The sequence below is a fragment of the Acomys minous genome, assembly GCF_964271855.1.
Source record: "Acomys minous genome assembly, chromosome: 13".
Classification (NCBI taxonomy): domain Eukaryota; kingdom Metazoa; phylum Chordata; class Mammalia; order Rodentia; family Muridae; genus Acomys; species Acomys minous.
This window is the reverse complement of record NC_140495.1, coordinates 83,254,785-83,275,898: the sequence shown is the minus strand read 5'-3', so window position 1 is coordinate 83,275,898 and position 21,114 is coordinate 83,254,785. Positions and strand designations below refer to the sequence as shown.

General features: G+C 42.6%; 1 long non-coding RNA gene across 1 annotated transcript in view; it reads right to left on the bottom strand.

Annotated features, from left to right (window-relative positions):
• LOC311580570 overlaps positions 1-21,114 on the bottom strand; it is a 100,188-nt gene that overhangs the window by 73,028 nt on the left and 6,046 nt on the right. Inside the window, exons 2-4 of the long non-coding RNA XR_014773512.1 lie at positions 6,493-6,609; positions 4,049-4,137; positions 2,739-2,859 (exon numbers count right to left, since the gene is read on the bottom strand). This is a non-coding gene — a long non-coding RNA (uncharacterized lncRNA). The remainder of the gene's footprint in view (positions 1-2,738; positions 2,860-4,048; positions 4,138-6,492; positions 6,610-21,114) is intronic.

The window sequence follows — 21,114 nt, the reverse complement described above, 5'->3', positions numbered from 1 at the left end:
ACTGCAGGAAGTAACAGTTCTTGGTATTTGAACATATTTACTGCTGAAGAGTTGTTTAAAACTGAATCATAATCAACAGCCCTATTTTGTGCATATACCATGATGTCACCAAATTATGTGTTCATTCGAAAGGGATGGGGGCTTGCTGGAATCTCTTGAAAGTTTTCTGTCACTAAAAACAAAACAAAGTAATCAATCAAACAAACAAAACCTGCAAGCACTTCACCTTTTCACTTCTTGGTCAGCAATAACCATACAGAGGACCAGACATGAAGGTACACACCTGGAATCCCATCTGTGGGGAGGGGCGGAGGCAGGAGATTTACAAGTTGTAGACAAGTTTGGGTTTCATAGTGAAGGAGTGTCAACAGAAAAATCAAGAAAAATAAATAAATAAATAAATAAATAAATAAGCATGATTTAAATGAGTTAGGAAGTTGTCAGTGTGGCCAAAAGAGTGAAATAAAAAGGGAAGCCTGTGCAACAGCAGAAAGACTAGAGATTTGGCCACAGTGGTTCAAGCCAGACACCCTGGGCTGAGGTCTGCTCTGTTGCTTATTCAAACTACTTACCTCCCTGAGCCCCTTTTGCCCCCTGTGTAGTGAGCATGCTGACTCTTTGAGCCATGAGGAAAATTGAGGTAGGGTACATAAAAAAAAATGTGTGGTGTTTGTGAGAACATAGGTAAAGGTACTTGTCGCCAAACCCTGACAACCTAAGTGTGATTCCCAGAACACAATGTAGGAAGAACCTGGTCTACAAGAACGCCCTCTGGCCGCCACATGTGCAGTGTGACATACACACATAGTACACACATCCACAGTGTGGACGATATTTTCATAGAAACAGTGTTTGTTTCTTTTAGCTTATTTCTTAACCCACCTATCACATAAATAATCGAGACTCTTTTATAATACAAGGCTTCACAACACAGTCTTAAGCAGTTTAAGTCTTTTCTTAACCCTCTGTACTATTTTGTCTTACTCCCAGTAAACGTCCCAGCAATACTTGCACTCTTGTTCCTTCCTCCTGATCTTCCTTGGACCCGTACCTGCAGCTGAATCCCCTACTTCCTCTCCTAGCTCCTCCTCCCCTGGCTGGCAGGAAGTCCAGCCCTATTCTCTCCCTGCTCATCAATTGGCTCTAAGCTGCTTTATTGACATATTAGGGGGGATAGTTGGGGAACAGAGTTTACACGACATTTAGCCAATAAATTCTCAGAGCAAAGCTTGCAACCAGACATGTGCATAGAAATCAGCATTTAATCTACAAAATAACCTTATGCCTACACCACAGTAATAAATTAAAATTTAATTAGAAATGCTTTGTAATGTAGAAGAAAAAGGAAATGTGAAATTTTTTTCCCATTGATGCTAAACAAACATGAGTAATGTTTGAAGACTTGTGAAGATTCAGGGCTGCTCCAGGCCCCATATCAACACTGATCTGACCAAGAAGTAATCCTTTGCCCTTCTCACTCTTGCCACAGCTGCCCATAGCATACCACCAGAAGGCATTTGCACCCAATGATTTGGGGAGCCTTTTAAATGAAAAATAGGGGGCAAGAAAAGAGAAGAGAAAACGAAGGAATGGGAAGAAGAGGGAAGCCACTGTGTGGGCTGTGGGTAGAGGCATTTCTACTGAACTCCAGAGGAAACTTCTGGAACAACTGTGTGAGAGAAGGGATTCAAAGGAGACCCCACAGCTGGCTTTAGACATTGTTGATTCCACAATTCAAACACAAAGCAGCATCCCTTTTTAAATTACTTTTGACATTGTAAATCTAATTCTTGAACAAGATGTGATTTCTAGACTGGGCCAGATGGGCCACTGGATTTACAAGGGTTATTAACTATAGCTGGCTGAACTGAGGCGTTGAGCTTATCAAGGTATAAACAGAAATTGTTTTATTTTCCTAACACTACCACCAACTATATTCTGACAAACCTCCCACTTTATCTGCAGACTGGTGACACCTTCAGTTGTGGCTCAGCCTAGTGTCATAACTTTGAAGTTAGCCCCACTCTATCCAGTTATAGAACAGTCCCATGTGGTTATAGGAAGGTAGCCCTCAGATGTTCAATTTATTTTTCACACAGAGAAATCCTGAGACCCTGATCATCTGTAGGGAATATTATCTGCTCTCTTTCCTACACTTTCTTTCCATTCTGTTCTTCTGTTTATTTTGTTTCTATCAGAAGAGAAAGAAAAGGGTGTTGTTTCCTCTTGAACTACCATAACAAATTGGCTGTAATCCCCTTCATGGTCCCTGCCTATATCTGCCTATATCTCCCACTGATTCCAGCAAATTCTTTCTAGTATACGAGTCTCTTTGAGTCTCTTTGTCCAAATCCTAAGAGGTCTCAAGGTAACAAGGAGCCTTTCTATCATCAAACCTCTGTATTCTAATTATAGAACCATGACACATCACAGTCCTACCTGAGTATTCCTGAGGAACTAGGAACCCAGTGAAGGGCCCCTTTCCCTGCCAGTGCCATCACAATGTCTTCCCTTCCTTGTTTCTAGCATTCAGGAAGCACTGGGGTAACCAATGCTTCTCAAACAACACAGATGAGTGTCACAGTTCATTTGTGTTGCTCTAACAACAGCATCAGAAAGAACGAAGGAAAGGAAGGAAGGAAAGAAGAAAGGAAGGAAGGAAGGAAGGAAGGAAGGAAAGAAGGAAGGGAGAAAGACAGGTTGGGTAATTTATAAATACAGAAACCCATTTCTCTTACCTCTTAGGGATGTGAAGTCCAAAATCAGGGCTCAGGAGGATGAGAAGGTTGGGGGAGACTTTCTTCTGCTTCCAGATGATTCTGTGATGCTGCCTCCAGGGATGTAGGACTGCTCACATGGCTACAGGCAGTGAAGGGAAGATGGGTCCAAGCTACTTTTCACCAGTCTTTTTATTTAAAAAATTATATTTATCTATTTATGTGTCTAGGTATATTTGCTTACATGCATGTATGTGCACCATGTATGTGCCTGGTTTACACAGAGGTCAAAGGATGGTTCCTGATCCCTTGGAACTAGAGCTACCTGGGTCCTCTGCAAGAGCAACAAGTGCTATAAACCATGGAGCCATCTCCCCAGCCCTGCTCCAGCAGCTAAAGGACAGTAGTCACTCCCTTATACTACCATAATGGGTATTGCTATAGCTACTAAAATAAGAAAACTTATTTTAAAACGTATTTAATTTGGGCTTATGTTTTCAGAGGGTTAGAGTCCATGATAACAGAGCAAAATAGCATCTTGATCTATGACACAACTCAACTTAAAACAAGGGCAAGTCTTTAATCCTTTCCAAACAACTCCACCAGCTGAGGATCAAGTGTGCAAACATATAAGCCTTGGGGAGCCATTCTCATTCAAACCACCAGCAATAGTGACTTATAGCATGAACTGTGGTGACGATGCACACACTGAGGCCATAGCAACGAACTCCAGCAAAGTATAGCGGCTACCATAAACACTGAGGCAAGTTCACTGGAGAGCCATTTACAAGCTGAGTGTGCAAGCTATTGTCTGTTACTTTTAGCACCAAATCCATTCTTCCATCCTCCCACTGTATATACAAAGTAGGGGCTAATGCTTGGAAAATTGTATTTTTCAGACTCCTTTACCGAGTGGTCACCCATTTTCTTATACCTCAAGTTTAAAGAAAAGAGGAAAACTGATGGGGGCTTTCGTAACCTGCTTCTAGCTCTCATATTCATTTGTCAGGAGCAAAGGAGTCCGAGATTCCAAATTCCTCCCCTCAGCAATGCTGGCAGCCATAAAAATGACCTCATCCACCTCCACCATTTGGCTATCAGTTGATCTTGCCTTTTGGTTGCCAGAAAATCAAGTAAGCCTTCCTGCCAAAATGGTTAGTGGTACCTTGCAAAGCTCAGAGCACCAACCAACCAGCTCCGCCTCCCCAAAGAACAAAAGGACAGGCCCTCAAAGTTTCCTCCCAAGAGTTAACCATTTGCCATGTGGTGTTTTACACACACACACACACACACACACACACACACACACACACACAAACACGCACACCAACCTTCAGGTTTCTGGTAACATCTTCTCTTCTCTTCCCAAAAGTTCTCGACTCCCACCCCAAGATTCTTAATTAGTAGGTATTGAGTATTGCTGGGCATCAGGATTTTTAAGTGCACCGAAGGTAAAAAAAAAAAAAAAAAAAAAACACACACACACACACACACGGTAGGGAGGCATTTTACGAATAATGAGAAAAGTATTATGCATCTCCATCCATATCTTATACCTGCCAGGTCACTAAGACCATCAGCACATTTGCAAAAATGTTGACCACAGGGAAGGCGGAAGCAAGGATGGCTGTGTCATTAATCCTCAAAACCAGAAACCAGCTACAGAAAATGTGCATGGGCAGCACAAGGCCTGGCGACACACCAGGAACAAAGAAGTAGAAGTGTTCTCCCTGATCATACGGGTGCTTTCATTTCATTAGAGAAAGGAAGCTAACCTCATGTAAAAAAAAAAAAAAAAAGAAAGAAAGAAAGAAAAATATATAGACAATAAAAGGATAATTGGCATAAAAATGCAAAATGCAATGAGATAATTTGGGCTAGTATTTCGAACAGTTCTGTGTACATCTACAGGCCTGCTGCAACAGGTGACACACTAGCCTCCACCCACAGGCCCTGAGTCAGACTATAGATAGTCCCGTCAGACTCTCCGGGGGAGGGGGGGGTTTAGTACCATTCTCAGCATATCCCACTGTCAGCTGAATCTGCAGAGCAAATAAGCAGCAACTTCAGATGTTTGATGTACAGATGGTTGAGGTATAACATTCTAGAAGTTATATAACTTATCTGAAGTTCCTATTTAACTAAGCTGTTCTGAATCGTGTCAGTACTTACTAACGCGAACTGCAAGCAAAGACAAAGCTGAGCGAGAGTCTAACTCGGGCTTCTACGACCCTCAAGCCTTACCTTCTATGGTCTCTAATAAATGTTAGCTTGCTTGCTTATTTGTTTAAAAAAAAAAAAAACAGGTCACCCAAGACAGACCTGTTCATCCTGAAAACTCTGTGGATGAAGCAATCAGCACAAGGCCATTGCCCAAAGTTGTGACACAGGGTACCAACTTATCAGAGGAACAGAAGTCCCTCCTGGACTGACAGTCTTACAGCTTTCATAAGCATTAAAGCAATTTAAAAATATAGAGCTCTCAATGGGGTTACAGCCCCCTGATTCGGTTGCCCGTTACTTATTCTGTATTAATAGCCCCATTCTACGGCCAGCCATTGGATGGAGATGGTTGATCTCATAAAATTTTAAAGTAAACCTGTTTTCTGTTCCCAGGAGGGCTCAGTGTGACAGAACATATTATAGAAGATTGACAAGAAAATATTTGGGTAGCTAGGACATTCTCAGGAGCAGAATAAGAGATTTAAATGATTTACTTGGCATGAGGTGACACTTCTAAGAATGGCTGGCACAGGGACCTCAGTCAGCGACTAAGAAGACATCCCTCAACCCACTGTTTAGGGAAACTAACCGGATCTAATGCTACTTAACTTCATCACCCCTCACTTAGGTTGTCATTGCTGAATATTTTTCCCCACCATTACACCACAGCACCATTTCTTAAACATGAAGTTTATTATAAACTTGAAACCCTCAAATCTTAGAAAGCGCAAGGTTGAGATTTTATGTTTTCAAGGGATTTGGGGTCCTGGGGGAGTTTCAGGGCTTTTCTTGGGTTGCTTTAACCGGCATGTGTAATAAATCACCCAGCTCTTTATACATCCGTGAGAACTAGGACTGACACACAGAGGATTTGGGAAAGTTGGCCTGCAAGGAAGCAAGAGTGGGGTGGTCATGGGGTGCCTCCTTTGAGAATAAGTCCCATCTTGCACAACTATTAGTTTTTCAGATACACTTTTGTCTTAGGGTTTTATTTCTGAGAAGAGACACCATGACCAAGGCAACTCTTACAAAAGAAAACATTTAACTGGGGTTAGCTTACAGAGGTTTAGTCCATTATCATCATGGTGAGAAGCATGGCAGCATCCAGGCAGATGTGGTGCCGGAGAAGGAGCTGGGAGTTCTGCATCTTGATCCTCGGGCAGCAGGAGGAGACTGTGTGCCACACTGGGCATAGCCTGAGCATAGGAGACCTCAAAGCCCAGCCCCACAGTGACACACTTCCTCCAACAAGGCCACACCCCCTAATAGTGTCACTTCCTGTGAGCCAAGCATTCGAACACATGAGTCTACAGAAGCCATACCTAGATATACTTTATTATGAAGACATTGGAGTTACTCTTCAAGGCAGATGACAGGTTCATAACCTTGAAGGAACTTTGCTTTGTTAATTTTTAAAGAATTTCTGTGCACATAGATGGGGTAAAATCCTGAGAATCTTTCCAGCTTACTTTTCCTTAAATTTTGAAAATGTGTGCATACACACACACACACACACACACACACACACACACACACACACACTCACACTCACCATGTGGTTGCGTGAAGCTCAGTCCCTTGAGGCGGTTGTTTCAAAATGGATATGTAACCAGAGATGAGAAGTTGGTGACACTCTTCAGCTAATTCTCACTGAAGATAACAAGGGAGTCTACAGGGACATCAAAGGAAAGGTAATAGTGATTATTTATTTATTTATTTATTTATTTATTTATTTATTTTTGTAATGTGCAAATAGCTATCTGCCTTAGAGAAACATGAACCAAAGCAAATTGGGTGGGGGAGGAGAGGGCAGGCAAGTAATGGAAGGGAAGTAGAGAGGGGGATGGAAGGAAATGGATAAAAGAAAGAAGAGGGGAGGGGAGGGTAGAGGACAGGAGGAGAAAGGAGAGGAGAGGAGGGGAGGGGAGGGAAGGGGAGGGGAGGGGAGGGGAGGGGAGGGGAGAGGAGAGGAGAGGAGGTCCCATGGTTCCTCCAGCATCTTAACCATTTCCTTCCTTATTTTAATGTTTTGAAAACTCCTTCTCTCTCTCTCTCTCTCTCTCTCTCTCTCTCTCTCTCTCTCTCTCTCTCCCTCCCTCCCTCCAAAAACAATCCAGACTTCCACATAAAGATAAAATATAATTTCTACTTTATAGATAAGAAAACCTAAGGTACCAAAGGTTGTGCTATATGGCTTTGCCATAACTAGAAATTACTCTCTACATGGAAGCCAGTGCTTAGAGCACACCTTGCCCATAGCAGTAACTTCAGAAACTTGACAGGTCACTCAAAGAATGCACTTACTGTGTGATCAAGTCTATGTGTGTCCATGAAACAGAAACTTCAAATGCTACTACCCTTATTTAGTATGATGCACTCTTTTATTTTATATTCTATTTCATTTTTTCAAATGCTGTTTGTGGCCCACTAAATTCATTTCACCTCCCACTAAACTGATTTCACAAGCCACTAGTGGGTTCAAATTTGTAACTGTTTAAAAAAAAATGTACCATGGCCTCTTTCACAATATAGTGCTAATTAAATAATCCTTCTCCCAACTATAGATTTCCCTTAGGTGAAACTCAAGAATATGTAGATTTCCTTCTGTGCATATGTAAACTGCAAGTCATTCCTACCTACAATGATCAGAAAAGGAGAGGGCTGAGAGAGAGAAAAGAAGAGGAGGGAATGGATTACACCTAAGGGCAGTGGTTTACCACCAAGCCACCAGACACAAACCGGATGTGTCTATTCTATCAAACTGACCTTCAGGATGTCCCATGTCACAGGAGCGACACAAGAAGACCAACAGAGCCAACTAATCGGGGCCCACGTGGGACCTATGGAGACTGAAGCTCCAACCAAGGACCACGCATGGCCTGGACTTAGGCCCTCTACACCGATGTGGCTGATGGGCAGCTCGGTCCTCATATGGGTCCCCTGGTAAGAGGAATGGGGGCTGGCACTGACATGGACTCTTGTTGCCTGCTTCTCACTCACTTTCCCCTGGTAAGACTGCCTGGTCAGGCCACAGGGGAAGAGGATAAGCTCAGTCCTGGTGCAACTTGATACCCTGGGGTGGGGAGTGTTCTCCTTCTCTGAGGAGTAGGGGAGGGGGATGGGGAAGCAGAGATGGAGGGTGGGACTAGGAGGAGAGGAGGGAGGGGAATATCACTGGAATGTAAAGTGAACGATTAATAAAACAAAACAAAAATAAAAACCACTCTGCAATGTTATGTAGTTGCCTGTTCAAAACCAAATAGGCACTGCCTACCAAAAATGTTTATAATGCTACTTTCTGATAGATGTTACAATCTTACCATGATACCACGTATTATATATATATGTGTGTGTGTGTGTATATATATATTATATATATATGTATATATGTATATGTTATATATATATCCCCAAAATATGTAGAACTTAAAACAATAATAGTTAATAACAATATTATATCAGATAGAAAAAAAAGATGCCCCATATCTATTCATGCCTGCATAGAGCCTAAATTTAACTTGCATAATCTTATTATTTTATGATTATTGTATATGTATGTATATAAGATCTTGTAAGAGTTAGACATACAATAGCATGCACGTGGAGGTCAAAAGACAGCCTCAGGTTTTGTTGTAGATATCTGCTTCCACTACAGGTTCTGGGATCCAACTCAGGTCATCAGGCTCGCATGGATATACTTTTACCCACTGAGCCATCTCACAGGCCCTAACTTGGACAATATCTTTAAAACATCAAGGCATTATAAGTTTAACAGTGCTTTTGGCCTTCCTTTTTCTTTCCCCTTGTCTGAGCTTCTTAACTCACTGAGGCATTATCAGTGCCAGATACTCAGGTCAAAAAGATCACTCCAGATTCTTACTATAGAATGTGTACCAAATCTCAACGGTGATGCCACTGGGAGCACCCAGAGACCTCACTTTCCACTGGCTTTTACAACAGCCTCCTGTGGTCCCCACTCACTACACAGTTGTCAGCATAACCTTTGAAAACTAACTCCGACAATGACTTCCTACATTGAATGCCACTCCCCATGTTAATCTCTACAGAATATTCCACCTTATCTTAGGAAAAAGCCACCGTGTTCCCACATGTCCCAATATGTCTCCAAACTTGCCTTCCTCAGTTCTCTTCACAGCCAGCAATCTCTTCCCTATACAGTTATTTCTACCTCAAAACATTTCTGCTTCTTGGTCCTTTCTGCAAGACACAGTCTCTTTTCACACTTTGATGTCCTCCATTAAAGGTCCAGGACCGTGCAATTAGCCCAACCCTTCTAGACTTTTCCGTTTGGTGGTGGTAACTCTTGAGGCACCATTAATGAAACAGTTTTATAAAGTGGTGGAAAATGTAGAAGTGAAGTTTACCTCGAACAAACGGCCTACTGGGAATGGGCCTTCAAAGGTTGTAGCTGACTCTATCACCCCATTCTTATCTTTTTCTCTGATTCTTGTCCACCACGAGAGAAAAACCTCCACTGTGTATCTGCACCACTTGTTGTGTCCAAGTGCACGGGGTCAATCAACCCTATAAGCAAAATGAATCTTCTTATATGTTTCTTTTAGTCACAGTAACAGGCATCAGTGAACATGACTGTTTCATCCTCCATTGTTACACCCACTTACATCTGACATGCTATGTGCATCTGTCTTGTTCCTGACCTGACCCCTTCAGTGAACTATAATCCATGGTTGCAGGTACTGACTGTGGCTCTGAAGACACCATCACTCACTGCGGGCAGTAGGAAGGGATCTAATGCTCCAGTGAAGACTTAGTAACATGTCAGAAGGGAGAGAGAAGAACAGAGATGTTAAAACTTTGGGGTTTAGTCATAGATACCAGGACCTCAATATAGGGGTTCTGACAAAAATTTCAGCAGAGTTTGCAACAGACCGCTTTGAGAATAGTGCGTTGTTTGAGAATAGTGGCCACAGTGAATGAAGGTTTTGATGGCTTTAAGAATAATGAGCCATTGATGACCTAGTCAAATAATACTATGAAAAGATTTATTGCCACTCTGATAAGATCTAGTTTACAAGTAGGCTATTTAATGTAAAAGATTTTTCAGATTGTGTTGCAACAAATGGTTTTTGTAAATTTATCTTTCTGGTTAAGGTCTCGGGTTTTTTGTTTGGTTGATTTGGGGGCTTGGGGTTTTTTGTTTGTTTGGCTTGTTTGTTTGATGGTGCTAGTATCATTGAGACTATGTGTCTCTGTGTAGCCCTGGCTGTCCTGGGACTTGCTCTGTAGACCAAGCTGGCCTGGAACTCAGCCATTCACCTGTATCTGCCTCTCAAGTTCTGGCATTAAAGGTGTGCACCACTACCACCTGGCCAAGGTCTCAGTTCTTAACCTGTTAATCTAGGTCTCCTTTTTGTCTGAGCTAATATCATAAAGTACTTTACCCAGCACATAGTAGGTCCTCAATAAATATATATTGCTGGTTTTCTGTGATTGCTTTTAATAACCTGCTGCAAAGTCCATGTGGTGCTCACAATACGTGCTCTCTGAACTGGATAATTACCACACAGAAATCTAACACAACTAAATCTAACACAAGAAAGCGCCTGTTCTCCTGTTCTCGTGGATTGTCATATGGGATCATTATGAGGAGGAACACTGGAAAGAATATGAAAGAAATTAGTTTTAGGCATCATATACTAAGTGGATTAAAAGACAAGTCCACACCCTTCCCCCACATCTGGCTACCTTGTGCTATGAACGACAGTGAGACTGCATCACGGAATCAAAAGATAAAAATGTAAAATGGCAAAGCAACAGAATTTTTTTCATTTCATTTTTTTATGTGCATTGGTGTTTTGTCTGCATGTATGCCTGTGTGAGGTTGTCAGATCCCCCAGAAGGCAAGTTATAGACAGTTGTGAGTTGCTATGTAGGTGCTGAGAATTAAATCCAGGTCTCTTAATCGCTGAGCCATCTCTCCAACCCAACAGAATTCTTTGATGGAAGACCAGAGGTGAAATACCAGGCCTGTCCATGCATCTGCCACAAAGCAAACAACTTCCTACATGGCTCATTAAAACTGCAGGAGAGGCAGGCTCTGAATGTTTTCTATTAGGTAAGGCTGCTGAATAGAAATTGATTTTGTATTTATAAAAATGTAGTATGTGTAAAATGCTATACATAAGTCAAAGTGTAATCTTTACAGTTAAAACACGAGCCTCATAAAAATGTATAGCAAATGCCAATCAAAGGTTTATTAATTAATTAATGAGGGAGGCAGTGATAAAGGCACGGTTCAGAGAGCATTTTGAGAAGTGGGGTATGCACAGGCACTTAAAGAGAGAGTGAGGATGACACACACTGCAAGGTCAGATAGGAAAGAGATGAACACTCCACAGGGCAACAAGAGCTGTGACCTTTGGAGTTATCTTTGCTACGAGACAGGAATTATCTGCATCTCTGCCACATGTGATCTTCTTGCTCACATGAAGTCTCACTGAATCTGACCCCTTAACTAATCACAAGTAGCAAAGCCAATAAAGATAAAATCCAAGAATCATTAATCGTCTTCAGGTCACCTTGGCAGATGATGCCTTTGCTTGGATGCTGGAAGGCCACTTCATATTTCAGGTAATTTTTCTTAACAATATTCTCTATCAATTCGTTGCCAGAGTCATGTGTGGTGTAATCACACCACTTGAAAGATGGAGGCAGAAGGATCAGGAGATCGTGTGTGTGTGTGTGTGTGTGTGTGTGTGTGTGTGTGTGTGTACATATATACACATATATGTATATGTTCATACACATATGTATATAGGCCTATACATGCATACATACAATCATACATACATTATATATGTATTTCTGTGTATCAGAAGGCTGCAGGTTGAGGAGCATAGTTTAGATCCTAGCACCTATGTAACAAGCTGGGTCCCAGCACATTTGCCTATAACTCAAACCCTAAAGAGGATAGAAAAAGGAGGGTGGAGCCAGAAGTGCTTCTGCGGTTTGTGGCTTCCAACCAAGCCAAGAGGAAGCCCAGCATTCAGGGAGAGACCCTGCCTCAAAGGACTACGAAGAGGACACCAGACACCCTCTTCTCCATACACACACACACACACACACACACACACACACACAACATTAAAGACGTTAAAAACAAAAACTGTTAGCCCTTATTTTTGTGAGTAAAATCTGCAGACACGTTCACAGTATGTCTGTCCTGATTCTGAGAGAAAAGAAGAAATTTGACACTGTTGTGTGTGTTGTTCCTGCCTGGTGTGGCTGGCACTGCCTGTCAGCACTGGATCAGTTTTCTCCTTCACTAGACGCTTGGGCCTTCAGGATCAGGTCCTGATGTCAACATTTCCCTCTCTTGTCACAAATTGGTACCTTCTACAGATTCTGTCTACTTTCTGAGGACTCGGGACTGACACCTGGGTAAATAAGTGACTGTAGCAAAAGCAGAACGGTTGTCCTGGATCAAGACAAGCTCTCAAAGGTCTGGAAAAGCTGGGCCTGGGTCCAGGCCATGAAGACCTACCACCTGGCTGGGCCTCGCTGAGCTCCGGGCTGCAGAGAGCGCATCATTCTAAGACAAGCACGAGTCAGTCGTGGGCAAAGACACCATCTCCTTCAAAAGTCAACAGGACTATGAAGTGCCAGCTGACTTAGCGGAAGTTCTACAAAGAGCTGAGCCAAAGTTGATCCTTTCTAGGTATCGTTCCTGCTTTGCTGTCCTGAAACAAGTTGTCCAGTAAGTGCAAGGAAGGGGGGGGGGTGCTGTTGTTCCTGGGGCTTTAAGAATCTGAGGGGACAAAGACACAGCAAACATACTTTTAATTTTGAAAAGTGCCACAAAGTTATTAATCAGGGCTTTCTAGATTAATAGAAAATGTGCGCGCGTGCTCGGGCACACGCACGTGCGCGCGCGCACACACACACACATACATGAGGGTGGAACACATATGAAGATTTATTGGATTGTCTTATGTAATTAAAGTCTGACTAGTCCAGCAATGGCCACCCTCAGGCTGTACAGAACAGCACCTAAGTCCTCATTCTGAGGCACTTGGAGTCTCAGTGCTAGTGATACGGCCTAGGGCAGTGCCGATAGCCCCTAAGCACCAAGTGGCTCCAAGTCTGACTCAAAAGGCTGAAGGAGGGAGAGTCTGGTGTCCATGGACAAAGGCAGCTTTCTGGGTCTTTAGCCTGTTGTGTTGTGGGGCCCACATTTGAGGTTCCTCTTCCTCATCACTACAGTCTACACGTCAGTTGTCATTGGCAACGCCCTCACAGGATGTACACTTGGCTGGTTTTCACACGTCTCTTGGTCCAGTCAGGGCTAACTATCAGATAAAGCGAAGCCAGTGAGGACCTGGACCAGAAGTTCAGACTTCAGCACAGTGGTATCCGGTGCTAGAAAAATATAATTATAATGCATCTAAACTCTATTTGCTGATAAAGAAAAAATATTTAAGATGGCCCTGTACCGTGTGAAGAGCTTATTTTCCTCCAGATTCATACAGGGAAATGAGACACAACAATAAGGGTCCTCGACGCATGTGTTCCCCAAACCGAGTACATGTTCTTTATATTTCTATGATTTAATATCATCACTTGCTAACAGCCAAGGCAATAATACTATGTAACACTAAATACTAAGACATCTAAAATATGGGCACATTTTAGAGTCTACAGGCACAAACTTCGTCAATCTTTTGGTTTATCTCGGTTATTTGATCCACTCTTGGAGCAAAATGGCCTATTCAAGGCATATAAATATTTACAGACACTAATATTTTTAGCTGTGCTCCATCTGGTACCTAGCACGTAACAGGTGCTGATTCCTGCTTGATCATCAGCGCGGTGAATGTGGAATAGTACGCTACAAAGGCGGAGCACCTAGAGAGCCACGGCGCAGCAAAAAATGGCCTGAAGGAAATGACTCCTTCTCTGACCCAAAAGGAGGCGCGTCACCTTCTCTGCCCGTGTAAATGAATCTAGCCAGTCACTGCGACTTCTTCTGTGGACTTGTGCTTGTCCCACCAGAATGCCTTATCCATGGCTGTACTAACTGCTGACACGTAACTGCTCGAGACTTTTATATAGCTCACTTCTCAGCTGAGGTTTAATCCTGGATAGCCAATCCTTTGCTGTTCTTTAGTAAGTGGCAAAGGTCCCGCCCTTTGTGCGTGGAGTCCAGGGATGCTCCTGTAATAATATTTCGGCGCCTTGATGGTGGAGCGAGTAGGAGCTTACAACACCGAGGGCCTCAAAGAAGTCATTCGAGCCGCACCAGATCTAGGTCATACTGGTGACCTGAATTTTCATCATAAAACGATCGGCCGGGTGAACGAGCGGCACGCCAAAGAGACTCCTGGGCATTCCTTAGTGAGGCCACCGTGGACCTGTGCACAACTGAGCTTCTGCAATGTCCCTGCCACTATGTTGTCCATCTGCACAGACACGTTCCGTATGAGAGCTGTTTAGCTGGGAACCAAAGGGCAGTGCATTGTATGTTCTTTAAGGACTACCTGCTGCTGCTGCCTCTGCCCAAATTAAACAACCTGTAAGCCCTGGCACTGCAGCTGGGTCATACCTCCGGGGACCAGTGAATACACTGTGCTAAGTATCCTTCGTGTCTTCCTTGGAGCCTATCAACATGGCAAGTACACCAATGCACAGCAATATATGCATCATGTATCACCCCTAACTCTCACAGCAATGCCAACTCCTGGGCCTGAAACAGCAGCCTAAAGCAGTGGTTCCCACAATGACCTGGTGAGAGGCTACTCTACTCTTCTGTGTCTAGTATATTAGAGACTTTTTTTAAAAAAATAGTATTGAAATACTATTTTAAATACCCCTTAATGGTATACATACAAAATATAAGCCTTAGTTTCTATTACTATGTTCAACAAAGCTATACTTTTTTCCTTCTTCAAAATCTCTGAATATTTGCTGTTCATTTCAAAATATTACACACAAAGGACTAGTACTGGTCAAAGAATGGTGTTTTTAACTAGCTCAGGTGTGAGAGCGTGCTGGCAGCCCCTTAGACAACACCTTCTCCTTCTCTCTTGGCAGCCTGCTTCAGAAAAGGCCTTGTACACGGAATTGTATGGGTAGTTTTTGTGAATCCAGCATGCATGCAGTGTCTTATTTATAATACATATGGAGCATCTATAGAAAACACACACAACATGAGAGAATGTGCTGACCTCAGTTCTATCCCCAGCATCCACATGGTAGAAGGAGAGAACCAACGCCTGAACTTTATTTTGATCCTAAATGTGTGCCAGAGCACACACTTGACCACACTCACCCACATTCATACTTATGCACACCCCCACACAACATAAACAAACAAATGTAAAAAGTTATAAAACATGCAAAAATATTAATAACATATACGCAATCTACATATATATATATATATATATATATATATACATATACACACACACAGAATGGAGTTTTATTCACTTATAAAGAATAATTAAACTATGTCATTTGCAAAGACAGAACTGGAGTTAATAATATTATGACCTAAAAACACAAATATCCCATTTTTCTCTCATATGTAAAATCTCATATATATAAAAATATATTTATTTAAATATATATAACATGAAAGAAAAAGAGCTATAATGGGGGAGAAATGGGTCTAACGTAAGGAGAATGGGAGAGATAATATCACGGGATTAAAAAAAAACCATTGCTAATCTCATGTGGAATCTAGATTGAAATATGTATACATATATGTGTGTGTGTGTGTTAAATGTAAACATATAATTTGAAAGTAGAGAGAGAGCTATGTGGATGGGAGGACTGACTATAGGGGAGGAGGGGTAGGAAAGACTGGGTAGGGGAATAAGAGCAAGTTTTGATGGTATATATGTATTAAAATGTTGTACTTAAAAGGTATTACTTTGTATACTAATAAAAATATAATATGTAATTTGTGTATCACTGCACTACCGGTTGCAATAGCAAGTGTAACCTTACTCAGGTTCAAGGCAAGTCTCAAAACAAAGGCTCCTCTATCCCAGACAACACTCTTACTCTCCAGCCATTTCCAGCTCCAGGCCATGAAGACAAGGGATTTTGCGTTCCCACCCATGCCCGATATTAAACAAGGCTGTTCTGAGCAGGGAGAAGAGCCCGGAGCACACCTCCTAGGCCAGTGCCTAATTTTAACCCATAATCAACCAAAGCTGTTCTTTCTTTCTTCTTCCTTGGGGAACTTAAGAGTTCCAGATTCTGAGCATGTGGGTATCTCACTGGCTGGCTCATCCCCAAACAGCTCTCACACATGGAGACCTTGCCTGCCTCTCTCACGCTCATCTTCCAGTTCCTCACAGCTGACTGACTGTTTCACAGTCTCTGCAGAAATATATACTCATTTTCCCATGAACCTCCCCCACAGCCCAGGTAGCTCGCCATCCACCCTCAGATTTGTTTACTTGAAATGGAAAGTTGGGATTTGTATATGTGTTTTGATCTATTTTTTGTGTGTGTAAATAAAAAAAAAACTATGCTTAGACAAATATAACCCAGTATAATTTATTCTTTCCTGCTCCTCACATGCAACCTGAGGTCCTATTTCTCTAAGGAAAGATTCTTTCATTACTGCATTGTCCCAGCCACACTGCTCCCTTCTTCCCTGTTTATAAAAACACTTCTGGGAAATTAAAACAAGATATGCTATTTTCCAGAGAAACTAAGCTTAGGCAGACAGCACTGTTTTAAGTGCTATTGGAAACTCAAAACCTAGTACAGTGATTAGCAGACATTGTGTAAATGGTTAATTACGATGATGGAGATGATGTCTAAACCCACCTACTCATCAGGAAAACGAAAAGGAAAGAAAATCGTTAGTTCGGAGACTGCAGACCCAGCTTGGGGAACAACGCTGTCTGATACAGCTTTTGGGAAACTTCAAGCCCCCTTTGTCTGCCCAGCTTAGGGCCGGAAAGCCACCACCTCCTATTTTTCATATTTGATTTGGACTGGGGACCTGAGGCTGAGGTCTGAGATGGCTACCCCTCCTGCTCAGCACCCTCCCCTGAGTCTCCCTAACTGTTATTTCTCCTATTATTAACTCATCAGCCCTGGGCACGTGCTTCCAGGAGGTGGGCTCTTCATTAACAAGTTGTCAATGGGACAGTCAGATTCCCAGGGCGAAGGGGAATCTGCAGGTGGAGGCAACAGACACTGGGGGGCAAGAGGGGAAGGGGGAAACTATTTCACTTCCTACAGGGGCTATGTTTTCTTGTCAAACTCAGATTTGGACTTGCCTACCTGGCTTCCAAAACTTTCCTTCCTAAGTTCCTTCGGCTTCAGCCGGTACACGCTCTCAAATTAAATCCGCTTTTATGCGCCATGAAATATCTGAATCAGCAGTTTTTAAACACTCGATATATCTTTAAATGCCAACAGACAACAAGTATAGCAGGTGTTTAATTGTGGTTTAAGGATCTACATTGTTCACATTTTACAATCACAATTAAAATTAAGCAATAACACCAAAGGAGTTCCGGTGCACAGCAATAATACTTCCCCATATAGTGAAATTGATAAGGACCCAGATATAATGGTGCCCATCGTAGTAACCCTGTGGTGACTGATTGCTATTCTGCTGTTAGCAAACAACCAAGAAATACTTTATTTTTTTTTCAGAATTATCAATTTGTTTCCAGGGTATGTGAACAATGGAAACCTTAAGGGAGAACGCAATAGTTAGCGAGGTATTAAAACAGTTATATAACTAATAAAAACGCTAAATCAACTTAGATATGCAGCAGTGTGTCATTTCCATTTTAATAAAAAAGTACATTATTCTCTTCCCGAAATTACAAAATTTTATTTTTTTTTACTCCGTGCCAACATATTTGGAAAGTAAAAAAGTCATAAATCTACGGTTTCTGGAATTGTCGTTTATTTGACTCTCTAGTCCTTAAAAAAGATAGAATAAAAACAGGCATTTTCATAAAACGATCGATTTGAAAAATTATTTGCATTCTCTGCTTGCAATTTTTTTTCTTTGGGAGGTTGGAGGAGGAGCACGGGGACTTATAAATAAAGCACATTTGATTTTCATAGCATCCTTGTATGCTGTGTGTGGAGGCCTCTGAATGCCTGCTCAGAAAGGCCGTGCACGGGAATGCTTTACTGAGAAAAGCACTCCATCCTGCACTGTGCAGGCTACAGGATAACAAAAGCCCAGGCAGAGGGTCAGGCTCCTGTTCAATTAAGTCCAGGCCTTGGCCAGATGGGAGACAGTCTGCACACAGAGCCAGAGGGCTGTGACAGCTCTCACATTTATAGGCCTGGGATGCCTTTGGAACTTGTGGCTGCAAATCTGGGCTGAAATGAGCACATCTTACAGCAGCCAGTTTAGATGCACTCATTTCTAGCACACAGAAAAAGGCATATCAACAGGAACCGGGCATGGCTTCCAACACCCTTGATAATTCTTGTGGGTTTATTGCCCGGGCTGAGAATAAATGTCTTCCCACAGGGAGGAGCTAACCTCTGGAAGGGCCTGAGTGTAGCATTTTGGAACTGTAAGATCATTCGGAAAGCCTGAATAAAGGAGGGTCAGAGTCAGGTAGGACCTGTGAATTCACCCCTGCACTCTGGTCCCAGGCCAACAGCAAAGTGCTGAGAATTGAGCAGTGCTCCCATGAAAGGTATGTGCTTGCTCTAGGCTAGTTAAAAAGAAATATCTGGGGAAAAGGCATTTGCCTCCTAGGTGCTTTTGATTGTGTGTGTGTGTGTGTGTGTGTGTGTGTGTGTGTGTGTGTGTCTGTGTGTGTGTGTGTGTGTGTGTCCTCTCTCTCTCTCTCTCTCTCTCTCTCTCTCTCTCTCTCTCTCTGTGTGTGTGTGTGTGTGTGTGTGTGTGTGTGTGTGTGTGTGTGTGTAAACACGCATACCATGGCATATGTAGAGGTCAGAGAACAACCCTGTGGAGTCGGTTCTTTCCTTCTGCCTTGACATGGGCTCCAGGGATTAAACTCAGGAAGCCAGTCTCCTGTGGCAAGCCCCCTTCCCTGCTGAGCCATCTCATTCGCCACCCCCTGCCAGGTGAGTCTGACACACGAATGCACATCAAGGAATCTGAGTTGAGTGGCATTAAAATTAGTGCACGGTTTATACTTTTATTCAATCAATGGAACATTTTTTGTGTGTTATTAGTGATACAGTTCTCTTCTTTGATCCCAAATATTCAAGTGAAATTATAATGAACCTAGGCCACGGGCCATGTTTATTCCCTGACTTTACTGTGTGGAGGGTTGTATAAACTCCCTCCATCTAACTTAACATAAATTTGGAAGACTTGAGAGAGGTTTATGAGACTGGGATGAAAAGAGGAAATGGATCGAGAGCAGACAGGAAGCAAGCACAGGCCAGGAAGTTTGTAAATAAAATCTTATTCACCATCTTATACAGAAGTTGCTTGATTCCCATTGCACAGATGAAAAACAAAACCAAAACAAACAAACAACCCAAGGCCCAGAGTTTAGCTAGCATGCCTGGGGTCACCTTGTTAGAAGTAACTGGAAGTCATAGCAACTGCCTGCCCTGAGTTATCCTTTTCCCCAGACCATCCAGGGGCCTTGTCACAAATGCAGAGAAGCTCTACCCGTGATCGCGGTATGCCTCCAGGTGGGTCACATGTTCCTCATGCATCACACCAATCACAGGGCGTGAACTGCTGTCTACCAGCAATGAATGGAGCAGGCAAACTTACTCAAAAATTGGGCTATGAATAATAAAATGCAAAGGAGCTGCCAAACATTAGAGGAACTACAAAACAGACAGGGCAGCTGGCACAGCCTTACCCAGCAGAGGCTCTTCGTATTCTTATTGTCTGCTTTGCATTGCACCAAGGGAAAACATAAGACATTTTTAGAAATAAGGACCTTTTATTACATCAAATAACTTAAGCTCCAGGTCTGGGGGAGTAGCTCAGTTAGTAGAACACTTGCCTAACATACCAAAGCCCCGGGCTCCACCCCCAGTACCAAAGAAACCAAGCATAACGGCACATGACAGCACTGGAAAAGCAGAGACAAAAAGATCAGACATTCAAGGTTATACTCAGCCACATAGTAAGTATCAGACCATCCTGAAGTACATGGGAAACTACTTCAAAAAACAAAATCATGGGGGCTGGAGAGACGAGTCAGTTAGTAGGAGCAATAGTTGCCCTTCCAGAGAACCTGGCTTCAATTCCAAGTACCCACATGACAGCTTGCAGCCATCTGTAGTTTCAGTTACAAGGCATCCAGGATGCCCTCTTCTGGTCTCCCTGGACACTAGTTATGAGTGCAGTTCACAGAGAGACATGTAGAAAGCATTTAAGATAGTTAATTAATTAATTAAAATTAGTGTAAATTCTGAAGAGGGAAGTGGGCAGTCAGTCAACTTTGACTCACGCTGACCTCTGACTCTCTGTCACACACAGATGGAGCAACATCCGCAGAACAGGAGAGTCTGGTTGGTTTTGTTTTGTTTTGCTTTGTTTGTTTGTTTGTTTGTTTTTTATGTCAGGGCAAGCAAACATTTCCCCTAGATATCTGTGTGTTTATATCCCAGGTCACAATGTAGCAGGGTCACAGGGACCACCCACCTCTAACAATTGTCTAGGGCAGTGAGATCCATGCATGCCTTAGACTAATGAAAATGTTTGTTTCTCAAAACTATTCCTTGAATAGTGGTTAACAGAATGAAATCAGAGTTCTGTCAGTAAAGACTTAGGGGAAATCTATCTGAGGTGAACCATCTATAGTACAAGTCAGTCTCTCTCTCCCTCTCTCTCTCCTGCCCCTCACATGCACTGATGCATTTATGTTTGTCTGTATGAGTATATGAGAGTGCTAGATTCTCTATAACTGGATTAGAGATAACTATGATCTGCCATGAGGGTGTAAGGAATTGAACACAGGTCCTATGGAAGAGCAGCCAGTGGGCTTCACCACTGAGCCATCACTCCAGCCCTGAGTACAAGTCTCTTTTGCTTAACCTGCTTACAAGTCTCACCATGTAGGCTGCAGGAACAAGTTGCATAAAGGTCATTGACGGCACACTAGATACCATCAGTGTAGTGTAGGGAAGGCAGTAGGCAATGGACAGATAGGAGGAGGGCAGTCCTGGACTATTCGTTTCTGAAAGAGAGTAGGAC